Source organism: Humulus lupulus, chromosome 3 (assembly GCF_963169125.1).
Source record: "Humulus lupulus chromosome 3, drHumLupu1.1, whole genome shotgun sequence".
Taxonomy (NCBI): domain Eukaryota; kingdom Viridiplantae; phylum Streptophyta; class Magnoliopsida; order Rosales; family Cannabaceae; genus Humulus; species Humulus lupulus.
Genome location: NC_084795.1, coordinates 203,606,525 through 203,625,895, shown reverse-complemented (window position 1 = coordinate 203,625,895; position 19,371 = coordinate 203,606,525). Strand labels below are relative to the sequence as shown.

Here is a 19,371-nt window from a genome sequence, read left to right as displayed (position 1 = left end):
TAACAACTCATTACATTATGTACTTGCATTGCTTGTGCAGCGAGGTTATTCTGCTACAATTGCTTAGTTAGAGATGCCACTTGAGCGATCAATAAAGCAATATGATCAACCTCTAAGACTCTTGCCACCTTCTTATTCTCACACTCAGTGGGCCAATTGAAGTTATTCGTGGCCATCTCTTCTAGTAATTCATAAGCTTCATTAGCTCTTTTTCTCATAAACGCTCCTCCCGATGCTGCATCAATTATTGTCCTTGTATTCCCCCCCCCCCCCCCAAACCATTGTAAAACGTGTGCACCAGCAACCACTTCTCTATTCCATGATGTGGGCACTTCCTTTGCAACTCTTTAAAACGTTCCCACGCATCATAGAAAGACTCCTCATCCAGCTGATCGAAGTTATTTATCTCTCCTCTATATCAGGCTGACTTCACAGGAGGAAAATATTATCCAAGGAATTTCTGAGCCAAGTCTTCCCAAGGGACTATAGAGTTGGCTTATAATGAATTCAACCAACTCTTAGCTCTATCTCTTAATGAAAATGGGAATAATCTTAATCTGATAGTATTGTTACTGACCTCGTTCATTTTGAATGTCGCACACAGCTCTAAAAAGTTGGTAATATGAAAATTTGGATCCTCATTTGGTAATCCCCCGATTTGTACACAATTCTATACCATCTGAATGATCAAGGGTTTTATCTCAAAATTATTCACCTCTACAATAGGAGGACGAATACTTGAATGTATCCCCATAACAGTAGAGAGTACATAATTTCTCAATGGCGAGTCAGCCTCAGCTGCTACGTTACCTGCAAAACCCAGATTTGCATTATTGTTGACACTGTTATTCGCGTTCTCAACCATGGCGAAATCTGGCCTTTTCTTTATCTTTCGATTTTGTCTACACGTTCTCTCAATTTCAAGATCTATTGGTATGAGTTCCTTTTGTCTACTTCCCCGCATATAATATTCCTGAAACACAATATAGACATAGTCTGAATGAGTGTAAAATATAAAAACCAAAGTAGAACCAAAAAAACTAATTACTTTTGATATTGGATATTATTAAGTCCCCGGCAACGGCACAAAAAACTTGATCGCGAAAATATGTGATACGCTTGTATATGTAATCGATTCAAGTAATATAGATAGTAAATAAGAATCGTTCCCACAGAGACTATAATCCAATTACCAATAATTGCTCTTTACTTTCTATTTGGCAAGCAAATTTTAGATGAATAAATCCAATTACAAAATTTAAATAACTGTAAACAAAATAATTAATTAAAAGATGAAAATCGATAATAAAAAGACCTAGTGTATTAACTTCATCAACTTTTCTTTCTATTAACTTTCTTAATTAGTTCTAAATTTCTTTCTTCCTATTCTAATAGTAGGTTAACATAAATCGATTCCCATTCTATGATAAACTTATACATATAGAAGGCATTAAGCATAGAAAACTAATTGCTACCCAAGCCATACAAGTACTTTCGTCCAATATGTAACCTATGTCTATATAATGATAGCATATTCAATTCTCATCTTTCGAATTTTGAATCAAAATCATAAATCAAGCAAATATTGCTCAGGTATTTACTAGCATTAAGCAAACATTATATATATTAGAATAAAGAAGAAGAATCAATAGAACATCATAATAACATTAAATAGAAATCCAAGTGACTACATTAACCCCTAGATAGAGGTGTTTAGTTCATATCAGACATGACAAAAACAACCATATAATTATTCATGGGTTCCTGTGAAATTGGCCAATGGTCGTATGTACAGTATATGATACCTTTTGAACGAAATAAATATAATAAATGGCAAAGTACGAATATCTTCAACAAACACCAAAAATTTATAGTGGTCCAACCCTATTTTGATGAACAGTAATAACCTAATCCACTTAACTTTTAGTATTGAATCACTTGACAATTACACTGAAGAACAAAAGTATTCACTCGTTTCTAATTTGCCTAGAATTTCTCCCCAAATATTCTTCAAATCTCAAAAATTCCAAAAAAAATGATCCTTTGAAATGAAGCCTTGGGTCCTTTATTTATAGTACCCAGGGATTGTTACATGATCAGTAATACTGGGATCGTGGTTTGGTACACGATTATCAGGTAGTGGAGATATGTGTCTACCTCCCCATTATTATGAGATCGTGGGTTTCTCGTTATTTATCTAGATCGTGGTAGATAATGCACGGTTGAAACCTCTGGGAAAATGTTAAGTCTTGGTTGGTCTATGAGACCTAGGTGCTAGGCCCGATGACCGTCTGGGTGCTAGACTTGTTAATCCTATGGGTGCTGGACTTGTGATCTTCTGGGTGTTGAACCTGTTTGATCATAGTTTGAACGAGTGCGAGTATTTCTCAATGAAGTGTATTTGGGAGTTTAGGCTGACCACCCTATGAATAATAGGGTAGACCGACCACCCAGGTGGTTCTTGAGCATGTCAGGCCGACCACCCCTGGGGTAGGGGTCAGGCCGACCACCCCTAAGGGCGCTTGGGCATACTAGGGCCGACCACCCCTAGGGGGTTTAGGCCTAGTCGACTTCACTATAGGTCCTGGACCTATCTTTTTTTTTGCTCGTCAGTCTTTTCTCAATACTTCGTTGTTTTTCCTTAATTTGTGATGCCACGTGTCGCATTCTCATTCGCCACATCATCCTCGTATTTTTAGGGATAACATTTTCCCCCAATGTTTATTGTAATGTATTCAACATTACGGTAAACTTGATTCTGGCCTGATAAACATACCGTAGAGGTACTTTAACAGCCAAGTCCCTTGGGACGTTGCGTAGTACTTTTTTAACTATCGATAATTTGCTCAGCACGAATTTTTCAAGGATAATTGGTAATTCCTAAAAATAATTAGGTTTTTCAAGGAAATTAATTTCCTAAAAATCCAGCATATTTTTCAAGGAAATTTGAAGTCCTAAAAATATAATATATTTTTCAAGGAGTTTTGACGTCCTAAAAATATAATATATTTTTCAAGGATATTAATTCCTAAAAATACAAAATATTTTTCAAGGAATTTTAATCCTAAAAATATAAGATATTTTTCAAGGAATTTGAATTCCTAAAAATATAGATATTTTTCAAGAAATTTTAAATTTTAACCACACCATATATTTTTCAAGGAAATTTGAATTCCTAAAAATATCTTGTCAGCTTGAGAGTTTATAAGTAGGGCCTCACTGGTCATTCTCTTGCTCAGTGCGCCTCACCCATAGGAGTCTCCAAGCCTGATTTCTTCAATTCTTCATCAAACTCAGATCTTTGGTAAGTACTTTCTCCTAATCCTTACACCATTTAATTTAAATGTGCTTATATTTAGAGGAAATACTTTGAATCTTTGAGGCATTTTATCTGAATCTTCTTGTTTTGTTTTATTTTGTTCCAAAATAATTGACTTATTTGAATTAAGTTGCGATTTCTCTGTGAAATTACTTAGCCTGGACGATTTCCAGGGTTACAAACCCTAGCACATGTGATTTCAGGGATGTAAAACCCTAGGCTGACCACCTCTTTGAGATCCATTATCCTGCGATTTCTAGGGTTTCAAACCCTAGCATAGGAAATTTCTAGGGATTTCTATTCCCTCATGGGTCGACCACCCCTAGGGCTTCATTAGGGGCTGAGTACCTCTAGGGCTTTTTTTTCCCTTGCCTTATGTGATTTTCAAGTCTAGGATTAGGGCCGACCACCCCTAGAGTTTCCAATCATGGGCTGAGTACCTCCAGGGCTTCCCTTTCCTTTCTTTATGTGATTTCCAGGTCTAGGATTAGGGTTAGGGCTGACCACCCCTAGAGTTTCCAATCATGGGTCGAGTACCTCCAGGGCTTCCCTTTCCTTTCTTTATGCGATTTCTATGTCTAGGTTTAGGGTTAGGACCAACCACCCCTTTGAGATTCCATCATGGATCGAGTAGTGCTTACCTCATGGGCCGACCACCACACCCCTGGGCGACTTCTAGGGATCCAGGGTGGTCGGCCGAAGCATAAGTCGACCACCTAGGACCCTAAAAATATTTTTTTTCTCTTCTCAACTATTCTCTTTGGGGTCTTTGTTGTACTGTACAAATTATTTTTATTGGAGACTTGAACTTTAGTCCTCTAGCATTTTTCTGAGGTTTCCATCCCTAGGGTGGTCGGCCTAAGGTGGTAGGCCGACCACCTATGCCTCATCTTTCATGCTTTGTAATCTTATGGATTCAAGGTGGTCGGCCCAGGTTTAGCATCACTGGGTCGATCCCTTTTTCTCCTAATTTGTTCATTTTTGCTCCTTAGTTCATGGATATGCCCCCAGCTATTGGCTTTAGTATGTTCACTTACTAACTTTACTATTTATTTTTCTTCTGTTGTAGATGTCCAACTCCTCTTCACCAGACAAGTCAGTAAGCAAGCATAATCCCTAGGAGTTCAAAGGGTGAAAAGGATTCTCCCTCTCCCCACTTTATATTTGTTCAGTGAGGAAGACTTCTTGAAAAGGTATAGCCCAATGGTGAGAGTAAAATAGACAACTCGGCAACCTTCCAAAGATGATCCTCATATTGTCAGGCACATCACTCGAGGCTCTTCGCCTGGCTTTTCTCAGATCTCTTCTTAGCATAGTATGCCCTACGACTCTCAAGGCACATCTCAGCAAAGTCATTCTTCTCAGTGGAATATGTCTGGTCAATGAGACTCATTACAACACCCTTTGCATCGTGATACTAGTTGGGTTCCCCATCACTCTTCTTCTCAGCAAGAACATACCAAGGGCTATCATCGCCATGCTACTCATCCTTAGAAGCGTTCTATTCATAGGTTTTGGCCTAAGGTGGTTCGCCCTCCTTCCAAGAGTAAGATAGTCTCGCTAGCTGCGTAGCAGAAGAAGAAACGACAAAAGGAGTTCCATTCATCAGATTCTGGGGCCACCTTGGCCTATGAGATCATATGAAAACCGGTTGAGAAGCCTCACCCTACTGATTATGAGGTTGTGTGGTTCAAGGGGGCTGCCTCTAACATGACTGAAGAGATGGTAAAGAACTTAAGGAAGACCTTTGACCTCTATGGCGTGTCTATTACTATCCTTAGTCCAGATGACAGAGTTGAGGACCCCCCTCTGGGTATGTGCGCTTGGACACGTTCTGCCATCAAGTCTGGCACTCTACTTCCTCTTCATCCATACTTATGTAGCGTTGCAGACTATTTTGGTATTAGTTCTTCTCAACTGGCTCCTAATGCGATCTGTCTTATCTACATTGTACATTATCTATCACCGCAGAAAATGGGCTGCTCTAGTGCCTCACGAGATCCACTAGTTGTTTGACCTTAAGACGAACCCTTCTCAATGCAACTCGGGGTATTTCCACTTACACCATTATATGAGAGAGGGTACCAACACCTTCTTGGAAGAGATCTATAGAAATAGCAAGGAATTTAGATATGTCGACAATTATTTCTTTACTAAGGACGCAGAGGCCAACTACTCCAAGTTTAAGCACGTTGGGCCTTTTTATAGACCGTTCCCGACCCAGGCTATGACAGTTAAGGCCAAGGCATTGATTTCCATGACCCCTAAGGAGAAGAATGTCAAGACCCTCGTTACTTCAGAGAACCTTAGGAAGGTCGGGTTGTTTCCTCCTACTATAGCCGATGTTCCGGATGACGATGGTCCCAAGCCCGTGAATGCCATAGACTCCCCAGGACCTATTCATGTCGAGGAGGTACCCTCTTTGTGTGCTAGCTAGACAGGAGGGTGATGAGGTGGGCGCATCTGTCGCTTACTCATCGCTTGCTTCAGATGACTTTGATGAGACTACGTTTGAGCCTGAATCTCATTCAGAAGGTTCGACACTTTGTCACCTTTATTTTATGATTCGCCTGTGCTTAATATCCTTCTAACATTTGATCTTCTTTTGCAGGCTTAAATATGTTTGGTTTTTTTCATACCCAGCAGAGGTCGACTCCCACCAAGGTCAGTCCTTCTATTCGAGTGGCAAAAAAAGCCAGGGTTGAGACTGAGTCGGTAATTGAGGTTACTCTCGAGGTGTCTCCTTCGACTCCTTTGGTGTCTAGTCTGATTCTTTTGGCGTCTAGTCCTATTGTAGAGGTAGAGCCATCTCTGTCTACATCAGTTCCTCCCATTTTCTCTGATGCGGGTGCTTCCTATTTTGCGTCGGCTCCCTTATCTGAGCCACACCAGTCTGCTATATGGAATTTAGGTGCTCTCATGGACCGAGCGTCTCATCTGGAGCAGACGACAATGACTTTTAATGGGATTAAGAATGAGGACTTGAGCACCATTCTAACAAAATCACTCCTAAAAATTCAGAGTGTGAGTCCTTTACAATTCTCTTCTTGTCTCGTTAGCTTGTGTGCTGATGTTTATCTAACACTTATATGTTTTTTGCAGGCACTGATGCTGGTCTCTCATGTCTGTGATACCTCTACACTCTTCAATCTTCATTCTTAGCTTAAAGCTGTCCGCTAAGAGGTGCTAGACCTTAGGCGCGTTCTCGGTTCTAGGGATGCTGACATTACTTCGAAGGATGAAGAGATTAACATCCTCCGTAGTATCATGGACCTTAAACAGCAAGAAGTGACCGGGTTGACTCTCAGGATAACCCATATGGAGGGGAAACTTGCCGATCAACTCCAACAATCTGAAGCTGAGAAAGAGAGGTTGATTGCTAACATGGACCAATTGCGGAAAGATTCTATTGTCGAGCAAGAGGTCAAAGCTGCCTAGGACAAGACTCGAGAGGAGTATTCAAAGACAGCTTTCTCTTGCTTCTACTTGATATGGAAGTCCAACAAAGATCTGAACTTGGATTTCCTTCACGAGAAGACGCGAGCGAAGGAGCCTAGGAAGTGTCTGGCTCGTGAGGCTGCCAAGGCTCAGGGTGGTCTTTCAGATGATACTCCTCACCCTAGTTAGTCTTCTCTTGGTCTTTTATTATGTCTTTCCTTTCATGCCATTGGTGGGGCATCTTGTACTTGACAATTCTTACATGTGACATTTTATGCCTTTATGCTTTTTTGTTATGAGTACTCAGTGTATTGATTGAAAATTTTAATTTCGAATGCTTACTAAGTATATCAACTCACAACCCTCATTGGTTTAGGTATCAGTATACTCTGAACATGTATTTCACGTGCCATACTAACCTTACTCTTTTATGTTTTTCATGCTAACAACCATGGTAATGTGAGTAGTATGATACTTCACCAATTACCATGAACAAAACAGGTAAGGTCGACCACCCCATGGGTGATAGGTCGACCACCAATGCCTTTTTTATTTTTGTTTTTTGCATTTTCGGAACATATGTTGAACAAATGTCCTAGAAAACTTGAGCTTGCTTAGTAATTAAGGTCACGCCTTCATTGCTTGTGTATACCCCAATCGGTATGTACTATATGCCCCCTAAGTGATCATGGGTTTAAAAGCCTTGGTCACTTGCTACTTGACCATGCCTTGCTTCGAGCATTAGACACATAGTACTATCCTTTTCACCCAATGATGCAAGCAGCAAATGCTTGTCCCTCGTTGGTAGTCGATTGATGGTTTCATACTCAGTAGTAATGATACCTATACACATATGCAGATTGTGTAGCAAGTGTCAATCACGATCTACGTAATCTCTCGTGTACTCGTTATAATGATTCTAGACAGAAGTGTCTAAGTTGGACCAACCAGGTCTAGATGAGCTAATCGAGCTTGTAACGAGTCTTAGATAAAATAATCGATCGGTCCCTCAAGGACCAAATTCGATTATGATCCGATGATGGCGACTGGTCTTCGAACCAGTCTCTTATTTTTTTATCGTATGGGTCGATAGGTTCCTCAAGAACCATAATCGAACGTGATCAAATAATGGTGACTAGTCCTCGGACCAGTCTCTTTTGTTGATCGTATGGGTCAATAGGTTCCTCAAGAACCAGGATTGAACGTAATCAATAAATTTAGCGACAAGGTCCTAGGACTTGTCTCTTGTTTGGATCGTATGGGTCGATAGGCTCCTCAAGAACAAAGATCGAACATGATCCATAATTTTGCAACAAGGTCCTAGAACCGGTCTCTCGTTTAGATCGTATGGGTCGATAGGTTCCTCAAGAACTAGAATTGAACGTGATCAATAAATTTAGCGACAAGGTCCTAGGACATGTCTCTTGTTTGGATCGTATGGGTCGATAGGCTCCTCAAGAACCAAGATCAAACATGATCCATAATTTGGCGACAAGGTCCTAGGACCGGTCTCTCATTTGGATCGTATGGGTTGATAGGTTCCTCAAGAACCAAGATCGGACATGATCCATATTTTGGCGACAAGGTCCTAGGACCCGTCTCTCGTTTGGATCATATGGGTCGATAGGCTCCTCAAGAACCAAGATCGAACATGATCCATATTTTGGCGACAAGGTCCTAGGACCTATCTCTCGTTTGGATCGTATGGGTCAATAGGCTCCTCAAGCACCAAGATTGAACATGATCCATATTTTGGCGACAAGGTCCTAGGACCAGTCTCTTGTTTTGATCTTATGGATCAATAGGTCCTTCAAGGACCAGAATCGACCATGATCCAATGGGGTTGATAGGTCTAAAGGACAAACCCCTCATTGAAATAAATTAATAGAATTAAGTGAAACTTGAGAAATTAACTTCAATTATTGAAGCACAATGGCTGTTACATAGATAATTTGAAAAATACTTTATTTGCAAATTAAAACTTGTGTCGTTGTTCGACAACTTCACTGATAGTGCCGACAAAGGTTTTCACCATTCTAGTAGTTTTTTATTAGTTCTCCATTCATTCGAGCTATCTTGTACGTCCTTGGTGGGATCACCTCCTCCACAAGGTATGGCCCTTCCCAGTTAGGTCCTAGTACCCCTACTGTAGTGTCCTTAGTGTTTAAAAACACCCTCCTGATGTGCTGCTACTCTGAGACTTGCCTTTTCTCGTCTTTCTTCTATTAAATCGAGCGACTCTTCTATCAGTTGATGGTTCCTCCCCTGATCATATGTCTCCCATCTATGTGATGGGGGAGTGAGTTCAACTGGCAACATGGCTTCATACCCAAATGTCAAAGAGAATGGCATATGCCCTATCGTCGTTCGTGTTGTCCATAGGACCTCCGGAAGTAATTCTAGCCAGGCTCCTTTGGCTTGTTCAAGACGCTTCTTCAGAGTGTCTTTGATAGTCTTGTTCACTGCTCCTACTTGACTATTATCTTAGGGGTGTGATACCAAGGAAAAGCTCTTTGTGATTCCATGCCTCGTACAAAAGTCAGTGAACATATCACTATCAAATTGAGTCCCATTGTCTGAGACTATCCTCCTTGGTAGGCCAAATCGACATATGATATTCTTCACCACAAAGTCTAAGACTTTCTTTGAGTTTATGGTGGTGAGCGATTCTGCTTTAGTCCACTTGGTGAAGTAGTCCATGGCTACAACAACAAATTGGACTCCTCCTCTTCCCTCAGGTAGCTTTCAGATCAGGTCAATCCCCAATATAGCGAAAGGCCAAGGGCTTTACATTTGTGTTAATTTGTTAGGTGTCGCCTGGGGTATCTTGGAGAACATCTAACATTTGTGGCATCTTCTGACATACTCCATCGAGTCTTCATTCATCGTCGTCCAAAAGTATCCTTGTCTAAGGATTTTCTTTGATAGGCTCTACCCACCAATGTGATCTCCACAAAACCCCTCGTGCACCTTGATCATTAGCAACTTTGACTGGTCGGGTGTAACACACCTTAGCAGTGGTAGGGAGTACCCTTGTCGGTACAGTACCCCTTCGACTATCACATATCATGCTGCTTGTTGCACCAACTTCCTTGCTTTATTCTGATCACTGGGCACTACTCCTTGGTTCAGATAGTTAATAATAGGTGTCATCCATGTATCTCCTAACTCAACGGGTAGTGCCTCCTGCTCGGTTATGCTTATTTCCACCATATATTCGACTGGAACGACATTCAGGGTGTCTGCATCCTTGGCACTAGCAAGCTTTGCTAAGGCATCAGCATTGGCATTATGTTGTCTCGGGACTTGTATAATTTAGTATTTTTTGGATTGAGCCAGCAAGTCCTTCACTTTGTTCAGGTAGTGCACCATCCTAAGTCCATTGGCTTGATACTCCCCCAGTACCTGGTACTCCACTAGTTGGAATTCGCTAAATATCTCCAGGGACTGTGCATGCACATCCTGAGACAAGCGTAATCCTGCTAATAATTCCTCGTACTTAGCCTCATTATTTGAAGCGCTAAATCCAAATCTGAGAGTGCAATGGATTCGATGATTCTCCGGAGTGATCAGTATGATTCCTGGGCCTGAGTTGTGTTCATTGGATGATCCATCAACGTATAGCTTCCATACAGGAGTATATCCTTCCTTCTCGGTATCTCCATTCTCCGATTGGTAGGAAGGGTCTTCAAGGTTGGTGCCTTCGACTATGAAGTCTGCCAATGCTTGTCCTTTTATCGCCATCCTCAAATGATAAGTGATATCAAACTATCCTAGTTCCACTTCCCACTTGAGTAATCATCTCGAGGCCTCTGGTTTCTGAAGAACTTGTCTCAACAGTTGATTGGTCAGGACTCGGATCGAGTGAGCTTGGAAATATGGATGCAACTTTCGAGAGGCGATTACTAAACAATAGGCTAGATTTTTAAGAGGGGGATACCTAGACTCCGCACCTACTAGCCTTTTACTTATATAGTACACAGGGTTTTGTACCCTATTCTCTTCTTTTACCAAAGCACTGTTGATTGCATGCTTGGTGATTGCCAAATAGATGAATAGTACTTCACCATATATTGGCTTCGCTAGGACGGGAGGTTGAACGAGATGCTCCTTCAAGGCTTGGAAGGCTTCTTCATATTCCTCGGTCCATTGGATCTTCTTGCTGCCCCTCAGTAAGTTAAAGAAAGGGACACACTTGTTTGTAGACTTTGATATGAGCCTACTGAGGGTAGCTACTTTCCCAGTTAAGCTTTGCATTTCTTTGGTTGTGGTAGGTGAGTTCATGTCAATCAGTGCTTTGATCTTCTCAGGGTTAGCCTCGATTCCACGTGAATTGACTATGTATCCAAGAAACTTACCAGAACCAACTCCAAATGAGCACTTGAGAGGGTTCACCTTCATGCTATACTTTCTAAGTATTGCAAAGCATTACTCCAAGTCTTGAACATGCCCTCTAGCTTCTTTGGACTTGACCAACATGTCATCGACATATACCTCCATATTTTTGTCGATCAAGTCTCGGAACATGCTATTCACAAATGCTAGTAGGTGGCTCCTGCGTTCTTCAAGCCAAATGGCATCACCTTATAACAGTACAATCCCTTGTCTGTCTAGAAGGTGGTATGTTCCTCGTTGGGAGGGTGCATACTTCTTTGATTATACCGAGAATATGTGTCCATGAATGAGAGTATTTCATGTCCTGTTGCTACATCGACCAGTTGGTCTATTCTGGGTAGTGGGAAGCAATCTTTGGGGCAGGCCTTGTTAAGATCTGTTAAGTCAACGCATGTTCTCCAGTTCCCGCTTGGTTTTGGGACCAGCACAAGGTTCGATACCCAATCTGGGTAGTAGGCCTCCCTTATAAAACAGTTTTCCTTAAGCCACTCGACCTCCTCCTTCAAGGCTTGAGATCGGTCTTTGTCAAGCAGTCTCCTCTTTTGTTGCACTGGTGGGTAGTTCTTGGCCACATTGAGGACATGGCTTATCACAGATGGAGAAATTCCAACCATGTCCTTATGTGACCAGGCAAAGATGTCCTGGTTCTTCTTCAAAAATTCTATCAATCGTGCCTTAATTTCCACCTTTAGCTCCTTCCCAACTTTAATTACTCTAGTCGGGTCCTCCTCATCTAGTAGGACTTCATCAAGATCTTTGACTGGTCCTATCCCCATGACATCATCCCCAAAGCGAGGATCGATGTCGTTTCCCTCACTTTGGGAAACTTACTATAATAACAAATCTTCATTAAAAGGAGCCCTCGGCTCTAGTAGAGTGTTTCTTTCAACGTCAACTTCCATGTTGACAACCTCATCGATTCCTTTCTTCTCTTCGTAGCAGGTTACTACCATGTTGTTTACGCATGGTCCTTTCTTTGCCTTGACCATTGATGCATTATAGCATTCTCGTGCTTCCCTTTGGTTACCCTATACGCATCCTTGCCCTGCGCTCGTGGGGAACTTCAAAGATAGATGCCAGATAGATACTACTGCGTGTAACGCCATCAGGAGGGGTCTCCCGAGCACTAAATTGTAAGTCGATGAGCAATCTACCACCAAGAATTCTATCATCACAGTCTCGTTCTTGGGGGCATCCCCCACTGTGCCCGGTAGTCTGATAGTTCCTGCTGGTGCTAGGCATTCTCCTGTGAACGCATATATCACTTGGGAACATGATGTTAGGTCCTTGACCATGAGCTTCATCTTCTCGAGGTGTGATTTTTAGATGATATCTACTGAGCTTCCCATATCCACCAAGCATCTCTTCACTTGGGCATTGACAATTTGAATGGTAAGGACCAGAGGGTCATTGTGGGGGTACCTCACATGCCCTGCGTCATCCTCTATAAAAGTGAGAGTTTCACTTTCTTACTTCGGATTTTTTGGAGACCGCTCCTCGACTGCCATGCACTAGGAAGACTCCCCTACCTCATGTTTGAGGATCCTTGCATATCGTTCATGAGCATTGTTACTGTTACCTACTATGTGGGCCCCCCTTCATATGGTATCTAATGTGAAGTCTACGGGTGCTGGCTCCAGTGGTGGACTCATCTGCCTTCGAAATTCTGGATTCCTGCTTGGGGTTTCGGTCTTGACTCGGTACCTCGACAGTTTTCCTAATTGGAGAAAAAACTCTTCTCATCCTACAATTGTTTGCACTCATTTGTGTCGTGCCCATAATCATTATGGAAACGAAAAAACTTATTCTTATCCTTCTTTCCTTCTGAACGCAAGGGGTGGTGGCTTTCGTTATGGTACCTCCTGGTATGTTGCCAAGTAAATCTCAGAACTTGATGTAGTTAGGACAGTATAATTGGTAAACCCGGGCTTGTAGGGTTGATGCTTAGGTTGTTTGTCGGCTAGTGCTGACTTAGCTTTCTTCTCTCCATCTTGCTCGGCACCTGAGGTATTCCTCTTCTTACCGTTGCCCCCACTACCACCCAAAGGGTTTGCGCCGTTCTTATCTGCCTTGATAGTGGTCGGATGGTTTATGCTTTTTTCTTCCTTCATGCTAGCGTCATCTAGCTTCATGTATTTGTCTGCTCGGTCCAGGAAGTCCTGCAAGGTGTTGATGGGGTTCCTATGTATGCTATCCCACAAGGGACTACAATAAATTATTCCTACCGAGATGGCAACAAACTTCCTTTCATCTCCTACTATGGACGCTCAGTTCGCCTCTCTCATGAATCTTTGTATGTAGTCTTTGAGGGATTCATTTTTCCCTTGCTTGATGTCAGCTAGCTGATTGGCATAAACTGGTTGAATCCGTCCGGCATTGAAGACCTTGCAGAATTCCTTCCTGAACTGCTCCCAAGAAGTGATGGATCCAGGTTTGAATTTCCAATACCATTCCTGGGCTGAGTTAGAGAGAGTGGTAGGGAATACCCTACACCTATAATCATGCTCCACACCGAGTAACTCCATCTGATCCTTGAACTTCCCAATGTGTCGTATTGGGTCCTCCTTCCTAGTGTATGTTGGGAGTTTCGCGGTGGTGGTTGAGCAGCTTGGATATTAGCACTGAAAGGACTCCCACTTCTATGTGCCAACTCGATATTGGAAGGTCTCTTTGTCAAACCCTGAACATCCATGACGAGTGCATCTATTTGAGCCTGCACTGCTGGTGGGATTGCTGCTCCAGGTGGGGTAGATGTCCCTTGTACCCCCTCCTGAATGTTGGTCAACCTGTTGATGACTTCTCTCAGATCCTGAGGTTGTGCATCTTTCCTGAGCCTATTGAACACAGTATTGGTGTTATTCATCGGTTCCTTCCCCCTACGACACTGAGGGTATAGGGGTGGTAGGTTATTTCCCCTGTTGGTGCAGCCCTGCCCCCAAGCCTCTCCTTCTACATGACTTTGATCTTTTGAGAAACCATTTCCATTCTTGTCACGCCTTTCAGATGTTTAACCCTCATCTCCTGCACTGTTTCGTCTATCCCTCTGGGAGGGGGCCTTCGGGTTGGCAACACTTCTACTCCAAGATGAAGTGTTATTCTTCTTAGTCATGGAGGAGGTAGTCTTGGACTGTGCCTCTTCATCCTGTCTCTAGGAAAGTGGTTCTAAGAGCATCCTTGGGGTTCGACTCCTCCCATGGGACTCCCTCTTACTGTTGTCTCGTATTCCTACTGCTTTGGCCTGAGCCTCTCTTACCGCCTGAGCAGCAGCTTCAGTGTTTGCTCGGGCTAACTGAGTACCCGCCTCCAAGGCCACAGCAGCCTCCTAGTGCCTCTGGTCAGCTTCCTACTCCCTTTGGATCATCCTCTGGACCTGCTCATATATCTCTAGTTGTTGCCATTCCATAGTCGCCCTCTAGAGGGAAATTTTTGCAGCAAAGGCCTCCTGCCTCGCCAGAAATTGTGCCATCTCCTCCTGGTGAGTATCATGTGGATCTTTTGCATCTGGTTGGTCTCCAACCTCCACCTGAGATTCGTTAACGGGATTGATGGGATCCTGAGTGTTGGAATCCCTGGGAGTCGTCTTTTTTGTCTGACTGGGTTTTCGAGGAATCATAAAATTGATGAAAGTGTGTTTCTTGATTTTGTACTCTCAATGAAAGCACCAAAATGTTGACCTGTGAAATTGGCCAATGGTTGTATGTACAGTATACGACACCTTTCAAACAAGATAAATATAATAAACGACAGAGTACAAATATCTTAAACAAATACCATAAATTTTATAGTGGTTCAGCCCTGTTCTGATGAACAATAATAACCTAATCCTCTTAGCTTTTAGTATTGAATCACTCGACAATTACACTAAGGAACAAAAGCATTCACTTCTTTCTAATTTGCCCATAATTTCTCCCCAAATATTCAAGAAAAAGTGATCCTTTGAAATGAAGCTCTAGGTCCTTTATTTAAAGTACCCAAGGGCTGTTACATGATCAGTAATACTGGGATCGTGGTTTGGTACACGATTATCAGGTAGTGGAGATACGTGTCCACCTCCCCATGATTATGAGATCGTGGGTTTCTCGTTGTTTCTCTAGATCGTGGTAGATGATGCACTGTTGAAACCTCTAGAAAAATGTTAAGTCTTGGTTGTTCTATGAGGAGACCTACGTGCTAGGCCCGATGACCGTCTGGGTGCTGGACCCATTAATCCTCTGGATGCTAGACCTGTGATCTTCTGGGTGCTGAACCTATTTGATCTCAGTTTGAACGAGTGCGAGTATTTCTCAGTGAAGTGTATTTTGGAGTTTAGGCCGACCACCCTATGAAGAATAGGGTAGGCCGACCACCCAGGTGGCTCTTGAGCATGTCAGGCCGACCACCCCTAGGGGCTCTTGGGCATACTGGGGCCGACCACCCCTAGGGGGTTTAGGCCTGGTTGACTTCCCTATAGGTCATGGACCAATCTTTTTTTAAATTCGTAATTATAATCTGACCTAACCCTAATCAAAACCTAAAGTATGAATTTATACCGAAAAAACACGATTTCCTCTTCTTTTTTTCATAGGCGGGTCGTGACTTAACCTTTCTTAGGTCGCGACCCATGTCGTTTTTAAGGCACTTCAAAGTTTGATTCGGTCTTCAGGCGTCGCGACCCTCTAAGCCCAGGTCACAGCCCGCGTGTTGATGCCCCACCTGGGTTCGCCTCTGACTTCTACTAGCGTCACGACTTATAAGAGCAAATTGCGGCCCTTAACACCATGCTACGACTCTAATTCCATTATTTTCAAACTTTAGCCTTTCAACATCCTTCCTTCATCAAAAACTTATTATAACTCATCCTTAGCGCTATTTTGAGTCAAGCAACCACTGAAAGCTCTTTTTTTTCACAATTTCCTCTTCTTATCACATTTATCTCATGATTCCACGCACCGACCTACAACAAAGACAAACACAAGCGTAATTTTGCACAAAACAAACATAAATACTCAAGATTACCACAAAAACACATACTAAAACGACACAAAAATTGAATTATTAGATCTTTTCACATTTATCTCATGATTCCACGCACAGACCTACAACAAAGACAAACACAAGCATAATTTTGCACAAAACAAAAATAAATACTCAAGATTACCACAAAAATACATACTAAAACGACACTAAAATGGAGTTATCAGATACATCTTGAAATATCTTGGTCTAAGTATTTTGAAGAACTGCTTTTAATTGGATGTTCGTTGGAGGTACAAAAAGATAGTAAGGATTATTGATAGTTCTTCAACTAGTAAATCCTCATCTTTTATTTCTCTAAGATTAATGTATTACATCTTAATAGATCCGATTATTTAAAATTAAATAATTTTTTTTAAAATCTCTAGGCGCAACACCTTGTGCTTTCCGCTTCGCACATGTAAACGAGTTTCCAACATGGACATCTTGCAGCTTCTTGATAGAATTATTGGCGGACCTTGTACTAGCACGTTGGCAAAAATATTTGGTGTCGGAATCACCAGCTTGCAGCCACAATTGTCTTGACCTTTGGTGCCAATATTCTTCTTCCTGGGCCAGCAGCTCATCAAAATGTGCAGAATCCGGCAGAAGATTTCTTAAGGGTCGTGACTTTATCATGGGACCATTTGATTCTCTTAGGCAAGTCTCCGAATTTTGAGTGATGCCATGACTGAAGCATCTTGGAACACTGGTCAAAATTACGCATAACTTGTACCAAGGGAGGTAACGTAGAAGTATCACAATTCCGGTAATAATTTCCAAGCAATCCTCCTCATGAAGCCAAAGCTTCTCAAATCGAAATCTGGACTTGTACCGTGTCTGAGAGGATGAATTAAATAGACTTACTTTGAGAGCTCTATGGTCGGATCTGTAAAAATCCAAATGATAAACAACAGGAACCAAAGTAGTGTCCCTCTAAAGGGCATTGACAAAATAGTAGTCCAGTCTTTCTTTGATATTGGTCCCATTCCTATTATTATTATGCCATGTGAACAAGTATCCTTCATAGTCAAATGGTGAGAGAGAACAATAATCTATAGTAGTCCGAAAAGGATCAATCAAGGATTCAGCACGTGGTGGACTACCAAGTTTATCTTGAGGAGATAAGATTTCATTAAATTCTCCAACTATCAGCCAAGGGACATTAGGTGAGTCATCATGTAGATACTTTATTAACTGCCAAGTGTGATATCTCAAGTGAGTAAAAGGTGAACCATAGAACCCAGTCGAATGCCAATATGGACCATCTTCATACGAAATAGTGCAATCAATATGATTTAAATTATAGGACTTTACATGGACACTTACATCAGCTTTCCAAAGCAACATTAAACCACCACCCAAACGCATTAGTGGAACCTCTATCCCATTAGGAAAATTAAAAACATTACGAAATTTAGTAATAGAACCTTTCTTTAACTTAGTTCCATAAGGAATAATACAGAGGGAGCTTGCTGTAAGCAAGCGTAAATGACGGAATGCAATCGGGTTTCCCAGGCCCCTCGCATTCCAACTCAGAAGATCCATAACGATGGGTGGGGCTACCAATGAGAGATTAGATTATTAGAAAAATATTGAGAGCACGCAGAGAATAGGTGTGGTGGGCCTATTGTATACAACAATAAAAAAATTTATTATTCATGTAAATAATTTATATGAACAAGAAAACATTAACACAGAAACATTAACATACAATATTATTAATCATGCAATATATAAATATAAATAAATATACAATATATTTATATATAACATATAAACACGTAAACATATGAATATTCAACAACATAATCATTTACCTCTTGAAGTGTATCAAATGTTCTTGAGTCTTTTTGTATATTTATCGATCTTCATATCCAAACCTTTGAGCACTCAAACCACGATCTCCCAGAGTGTTCTATACACTTCAAGATGTGTGTGGGCACATATAGAACATGAGTTTATAATTTAGGAATCACAAGTATTTCTCAACACATGAGAACTTGGATTATGGTCTGAGAATGACTAGAATAAAAAAGAAGAAGAAGAAGAAGGACTTGTTATTTGACAAAAATTATGAGAAAAAATATTCTCCTGTAATGTATCTGATATGTGTTTTCTCTTTCTTCTTATTATTCTATATCATATATATAGAGATAATTCTATTACATTATTATTCCTAATAATAATAATAGTAATATAATAATAATATCATAATGATGATAGGATTTAATTTACGTAAATATCTAATTTACCAAATTTAAAAAAACTATTTTCAAATTATTAATTAATTGAATAAATAAATAAAATAAAAACAACACTGATACAATATCAGTGTAGTTGGTACACACATGGCACAAACCCTGGACTGTGTCATGCGTGTACTGTTATTCCATTTTCAGACTGTACGCCCTGATATTCAGCACAGGTCTTTTATGCAGCTCGAGTACAGCTGACTAGCTAAGAACAGTACTAAAGGATCTACCAGTTGATATCTCCTCTGCGAAGGCAGTGCGACTCCCCAGGTAATCACACGAGCTGAGGAATACGAAGCATGAAGACACGATCTGGAGACGCATATAAAGCGTCGCGTCCTAGACGCGAGCTGGTGCTATGTCCAGGTCAGGGTACGCTGAAGATCTGTCATTTCCAGGAGCCTTTGTAAACCCGGATACGTTATATATAAACGTGTGTGGTCAGACATTACATGTCCGTTTATCCCTGAATTCTTAGATACGTAACATAAACGTGCATGATCAGACATCACATGTCTGATTATGCCAGACGACCCATGATCATTTTTACCTAATGATTAGACCATACCTTAATGTAAATTATAATATCCATCATTTGTATAAGACAAGTAACAGCAAGGATTTGTATTCACGTGATGACCCTGGCCCCTATCCGGGGATGATTCTTCTATAAATACCAAGACCTTGGATAGGAAAGGGGTTGGGTTTTTTCTCTGCAATGTAAATAATCTGCCAAAATATAGAGAGATATACAGTAATAATATTGACTCGTGGACTAGGGGATTTTAGACCTCAAACCACGTAAAAAGGAACGAGTGTTCTTAATATTTCTTTATTAACATCCCTAAATGTTATTATCCTTATTATGGTTTATCCTTAAGCACTAATTTATTCCAGCTAATTATGTAATACGCTGTTGGCGAAAAACCGTGTCAACACAGGCATATTGCATTTTTTTTTTTTTTATTTAAC

The 19,371-nt window shown here is 41.2% G+C and overlaps 1 non-coding gene across 1 annotated transcript; it reads left to right on the top strand.

Moving 5' to 3' along the window:
- The first annotated feature begins 314 nt into the window (after positions 1 to 314).
- On the top strand, positions 315 to 420 carry LOC133828183 (small nucleolar RNA R71). Its single transcript, XR_009890818.1, has one exon. It is a non-coding gene; the product is annotated as a small nucleolar RNA R71 (small nucleolar RNA).
- Positions 421 to 19,371: the final 18,951 nt, after the last annotated feature.